The sequence below is a fragment of the Calliopsis andreniformis genome, unplaced genomic scaffold, assembly GCF_051401765.1.
Source record: "Calliopsis andreniformis isolate RMS-2024a unplaced genomic scaffold, iyCalAndr_principal scaffold0138, whole genome shotgun sequence".
Classification (NCBI taxonomy): domain Eukaryota; kingdom Metazoa; phylum Arthropoda; class Insecta; order Hymenoptera; family Andrenidae; genus Calliopsis; species Calliopsis andreniformis.
Genome location: NW_027480547.1, coordinates 1,328,905 through 1,335,872, shown reverse-complemented (window position 1 = coordinate 1,335,872; position 6,968 = coordinate 1,328,905).

Below are 6,968 nucleotides of genomic sequence, written 5' to 3'. Positions count from 1 at the left end.
CCTTAATCCTCAAACTTCAATCCTCAATCCTCAATTCTCAATCCTCAATACTCAATGCTCAATCCTCAATCCTCAATCCCCAATCCTCAATCCACAATCCTCAATCCTCAATCATCAACCTTGAATCCTCAATACTCTATCATCAATCCTCGATCCTCAATCCTGAATCGTCAATCCTCATTCTTCAATCCTCAATACCCAATCGTCAATCCTCAATCCTCAATCCTCAATCCTCAATACTCAATCTTCAATCCTCAATCCTCAATCCTCAATCCGCAATCCTCAATCCTCAGTCATCAATCCTCAATCCTCAATACTCAATCGTCAATCCTCCGTCCTCAATTCTCAATCCTCAATCCTCGTTCCTCAAACCTCAATCCTCAACCCTCAGCCCTCATCCTCCATCCTCAATACTCAATCCTCAAACCTCAATCTTCAATCTTCAATACTCAATCTTCGATTCTCAATTCTCAATCCTCAATCCTCAATCCCCAATTCTCAATCTTCAATCCTCAATCCTCAATGCTTAATCCTCAATCCTCAATTCTCAATCCTCAATCGTCAATCCTCATTCTTCAATCCTCAATACCGAATTCTCAATCCTCAATCCTCAATCCTCCGTCCTCAATTCTGAATCCTGAATCCTCTGTCCAACGTCCTCAAACCTCAACACTCAACCCTCAGCCCTCATCCTCAATCCTCAGTCCTCAATGCTCAATCCTCAATCTTCAATCCTCAATCCTCAATCCTCAATCCTCAATCCTCAGTCATCAATCCTCAATCTTCAATGCTCAATCGTCAATCCGCAGTCCTCAATCCTCAATCCTCAATCCTCGTTCCTCAAACCCCAATCCTCAACCCTCAGCCATCATCCTCAATCGTCAATCCTCGTTCCTCACTCCTCAATCCTCAATCCTCAATCCTCAATCCGCAATAGCCAATATCCAATCCTAGATCCTCAGTCCACAATCCTCAATCCTTAATCCTCAAACTTCAATCCTCAATCCTCAATTCTCAATCCTCAATACTCAATCCTCAATCCTCAGTCCTCAATCCCCAATCCTCAATCTTCAATCCTCAACACTCAATCCTCAAGGCTCAGTCCTCAATCCTCAATCTTCAATCCTGAATCCCCAATCTTCAATCCTAAAATCTCAATCCACAGACATCAATTCTCATCATTCAAGCCTCAACACTCAGTCCTCAATCGTCAATCCTCAATCCTCAATCCTCAATCTTCAATCCTCCATACTCAATCTTCAATCCTCAATCCTCAATCATCAATCCTCAATCCTCAATCCTCAGTCATCAATCCTCAATCTTCAATACTCAATCGTCAATCCGCAGTCCTCAATCCTCAATCCTCAATCCTCGTTCCTCAAACTTCAATCCTCAACCCTCAGCCATCATCTCCAATCCTCAATCCTCGTTCCTCAATCCTCAATCCTCAATCCTCAATCCTCAATAGTCAATCTCCAATCCTAGATCCTCAATCCCCAATCCTCAATCCTTAATCCTCAATCTTCAATCCTCAATCCTCAATTCTCAATCCTCAACACTCAATCCTCAATCCTCAATCCTCAATCCCCAATCCTCAATCTTCAATCCTCAATCCTCAATCCTCAAGGCTCAATCCTCAATCATCAATCTTCAATCCTGAATACTCAATCTTCAATCCTCAATACTCAATCTTCAATCCTCAACCCTCAATCCTCAATCCACAATCCTCAATCCTCAATCATCAACCTTCAATCCTCAATACTCTATCTTCAATCCTCGATCCTCAATCCTGAATCGTCGATCCTCATTCTTCAATCCTCAATACCCAATCGTCAATCCTCAATACTCAATCCTCAATCCTCAATCCTCAATACTCAATCTTCAATCCTCTATCCTCAATCCTCAATCCGCAATCCTCAATCCTCAGTCATCAATCTTCAATCCTCAATACTCAATCGTCAATCCTCAGTCCTCAATTCTCAATCCTCAATCCTCGTTCCTCAAACCTCAGTCCTCAACCCTCAGTCCTCATCCTCAATTCTCAATCCTCAATCCTCAAAGCTCAATCTTCAATCCTCAATACTCAATGCTCAATCCTCAATACTCAACCATCAATCCTCAATTCTCAATACTCAATAGAATATCCTGAATTCTCAGTATTCAATACTCAAACCTCAATCCTCAACCCTCAGCCCTCATCCTCCATCCTCAATCCTCAATCCTCAACACTCAGCCCTCATCCTCCATCCTCAATCCTCAATCCTCAATCCTCAATCTTCAATCCTCAATACTCAATCTTCAATCTTCAATCCTCAATCCTCAATCCTCAATCCTCAATCCTCAGTCATCAATCCTCAATCTTCAACACTCAATCGTCAATCCGCAGTCCTCAATCCTCAATCCTCAATCCTCGTTCCTCAAACGTCAATCATCAACCCTCAGCCATCATCCTCAATCCTCAATCCTCGTTCCTCAATCCTCAATCCTCAATCCTCAATCCTCAATAGTCAATCTCCATTCCTAGATCCTCAATCCCCAATCCTCAATCCTCAATCCCCAATCCTCAGTCCTTAATCCTCAAACTTCAATCCTCAATCCTCAATTCTCAATCCTCAATACTCAATCCTCAATCCTCAATCCTCAATCCCCAATCCTCAATCTTCAATCCTCAATCCTCAATCCTCCAGCCTCAACCTCAATCCTCAACCTTCAATCCTGAATACTCAATCTTCAATCCTCAATACTCAATCTTCAATCCTCAACCCTCAATCCTCAATCCACAATCCTCAATCCTCAATCCTCAATCTTCAATCCTCAATACTCAATCTTCAATCTTCAATCCTCAATCCTCAATCCTCAATCCTCAATCCTCAATCCTCAGTCATCAATCCTCAATCTTCAATACTCAATCGTCAATTCGCAGTCCTCAATCCTCAATCCTCAATCCTCGTTCCTCAAACGTCAATCCTCAACCCTCAGCCATCGTCCTCAATCCTCAATCCTCGTTCCTCAATCCTCAATCCTCAATTCTCAATCCTCAATACTCAATGCTCAATCCTCAATCCTGAATCCCCAATCCTCAATCCACAATCCTCAATCCTCAATCATCAACCTTCAATCCTCAATACTCTATCATCAATCCTCGATCCTCAATCCTGAATCGTCAATCCTCATTCTTCAATCCTCAATACCCAATCGTCAATCCTCAATCCTCAATCCTCAATCCTCAATACTCAATCTTCAATCCTCAATCCTCAATCCTCAATCCGCAATCCTCAATCCTCAGTCATCAATCCTCAATCCTCAATACTCAATCGTCAATCCTCAGTCCTCAATTCTCAATCCTCAATCCTCGTTCCTCAAACCTCAATCCTCAACCCTCTGTCCTCATCCTCAATTCTCAATCCTCAATCCTAAAACCTCAATCTTCAATCCTCAATACTCAATTCTCAATCCTCAATACTCAACCATCAATCCTCAATTCTCAATACTCAATAGAATATCCTGAATTCTCAGTATTCAATACTCAAACATCAATGCTCAACCCTCAGCCCTCATTCTCTATCCTCAATCTTCAATCCTCAAACCTCAATCTTCAATCCTCAATACTCAATCTTCGATTCTCAGTTCTCAATCCTCAATCCTCAATCCTCAATCCCCAATCCTCAATCTTCAATCCTCAATCCTCAATCCTCAATCCTCAATCCTCAATCCTCAATCATCAATACTCTATCTTCAATCCTCAATCCTCAATCCTCAATCCTCAATCCTCAATCATCAGTCATGAATACTCAATCTTCGTAACTCAATCCTCAATCCTCAATCCTCAATCCTCAGTCCTCAATCATCAACCTTCATTCCTCAAACCTCAATCGTCAACCCTCAGTCCTCATCCTCAATTCTCAATTCCCAATCCTCAAACCTCAATCTTCAATCCTGAACCCTCAATCCTCGATCCACAATCCTCAATCCTCAATCATCAACCTTCAATCCTCAATACTCAATCTTCAGTCCTCAGTCCTCAATCCTCAATCGTCTATCCTCATTCTTCAATCCTCAATACCCAATCCTCAATCGTCAATCCTCAATCCTCAGTCCTCAGTCCTCAAACCTCAATCCTCAACCCCCAGCCCTCATCCTCAATCCTCAATCATAAATCCTCATTCATCAATCTTCAATCCTCAATACTCAGTCTTCAATCCTCAATCCTCAACCCTCAATCCTCAATCCTCAATCCTCAATCATCAATCCTCAATCTTCAATACCCAATCCTCAATCCTCAATCCTCAATACTCAATCCTCAATCGTCAATCTTCAATCCCCAATCCTCAATCTTCAATCCTCAACACTCAATCCTCAAGCCTCAATCCTCAATCCTCAGACATCAATAATCAATCTTCAATCCTCAATGCTCAGTCTTGAATCCTCAATCCTCTATCCTCAATCCTCAATCCTCAATCCTCAATCCTCAATCATCAACCTTCAATCCTCAATACTCTATCATCAATCCTCGATCCTCAATCCTGAATCGTCAATCCTCATTCTTCAATCCTCAATACCCAATCGTCAATCCTCAATCCTCAATCCTCAATCCTCAATACTCAATCTTCAATCCTCAATCCTCAATCCTCAATCCGCAATCCTCAATCCTCAGTCATCAATCCTCAATCCTCAATACTCAATCGTCAATCCTCAGTCCTCAATTCTCAATCCTCAATCCTCGTTCCTCAAACCTCAATCCTCAACCCTCTGTCCTCATCCTCAATTCTCAATCCTCAATCCTAAAACCTCAATCTTCAATCCTCAATACTCAATTCTCAATCCTCAATACTCAACCATCAATCCTCAATTCTCAATACTCAATAGAATATCCTGAATTCTCAGTATTCAATACTCAAACATCAATGCTCAACCCTCAGCCCTCATTCTCTATCCTCAATCTTCAATCCTCAAACCTCAATCTTCAATCCTCAATACTCAATCTTCGATTCTCAGTTCTCAATCCTCAATCCTCAATCCTCAATCCCCAATCCTCAATCTTCAATCCTCAATCCTCAATCCTCAATCCTCAATCCTCAATCCTCAATCATCAATACTCTATCTTCAATCCTCAATCCTCAATCCTCAATCCTCAATCCTCAATCCTCAATCATCAGTCATGAATACTCAATCTTCGTAACTCAATCCTCAATCCTCAATCCTCAATCCTCAGTCCTCAATCATCAACCTTCATTCCTCAAACCTCAATCGTCAACCCTCAGTCCTCATCCTCAATTCTCAATTCCCAATCCTCAAACCTCAATCTTCAATCCTGAACCCTCAATCCTCGATCCACAATCCTCAATCCTCAATCATCAACCTTCAATCCTCAATACTCAATCTTCAGTCCTCAGTCCTCAATCCTCAATCGTCTATCCTCATTCTTCAATCCTCAATACCCAATCCTCAATCGTCAATCCTCAATCCTCAGTCCTCAGTCCTCAAACCTCAATCCTCAACCCCCAGCCCTCATCCTCAATCCTCAATCATAAATCCTCATTCATCAATCTTCAATCCTCAATACTCAGTCTTCAATCCTCAATCCTCAACCCTCAATCCTCAATCCTCAATCCTCAATCATCAATCCTCAATCTTCAATACCCAATCCTCAATCCTCAATCCTCAATACTCAATCCTCAATCGTCAATCTTCAATCCCCAATCCTCAATCTTCAATCCTCAACACTCAATCCTCAAGCCTCAATCCTCAATCCTCAGACATCAATAATCAATCTTCAATCCTCAATGCTCAGTCTTGAATCCTCAATCCTCTATCCTCAATCCTCAATCCTCAATCCTCAATCCTCAATCATCAATCCTCAATCTTTAATCCTCAATCCTCAATCCTCAATCCTCAATCCTCAATCCTCAGTCTTCAATCCTCAATCCTCAATCCACAATTGTCAATCCTCATTCTTCAATCCTCAATACCCAATCCTCAATCCTCAATCCTCAATCCTTCATCCTCAATTCTCAATCCTCAATCCTCAGTCCTCAGTCCTCAAACCTCAACCCTCAACCCTCAGCCCTCATCCTCAATCCTCAATCCTAAATCCTCAATCATCAATCTTCAATCCTCAATACTCAGTCTTCAACCCTCAATCCTCAATCCTCAATCCTCAATCCTCAATCCTCAATCATCAAACCTCAATCTTCAATACTCAATCCTCAATCCTCGATCCTCAATCCTCAATCCTCAATCCTCGTTCCTCAAACCTCAATCCTCAACCTTCAGCCATCATCCCCAATCCTCAATCCTCGTTCCTCAATCCTCAATCCTCAATCCTCAATCCCCAATAGTCAATCTCCAATCCTAGATCCTCAATCCCCAATCCTCAATCCTTAATCCTCAATCTTCAATCCTCAATCCTCAATTCTCGATCCTCAACACTCAATCCTCAATCCTCAATCCTCAATCCCCAATCCTCAGTCTTCAATCCTCAATCCTCAATCTTCAAGCCTCTATCCTCAATCCTCAATATTCAATCCTGAATACTCAATCTTCAATCCTCAATACTCAATCTTCAATACTCAACACTCAATCCTCAATCCACAATCCTCAATCCTCAATCATCAACATTCAATCCTCAATACTCAATCTTCAATCCTCAATCGTCAATCCTCAATTGTCAATCCTCATTCTTCAATCCTCAATACCCAATCCTCAATCCTCAATCCTCAATCCTCCATCCTCAATTCTCAATCCTCAATCCTCAGTCCTCAGTCCTCAAACCTCAACCCTCAACCCTCAGCCCTCATCCTCAATCCTCAATCCTAAATCCTCAATGATCAATCTTCAGTCCTCAATACTCAGTCTTCAATCCTCAATCCTCAATCCTCAATCCTCAATCCTCAATCCTCAATCATCAATCCTCAATCTTCAATACTCAATCCTCAATCCTCGATCCTCAATCATCAATACTCTATCCT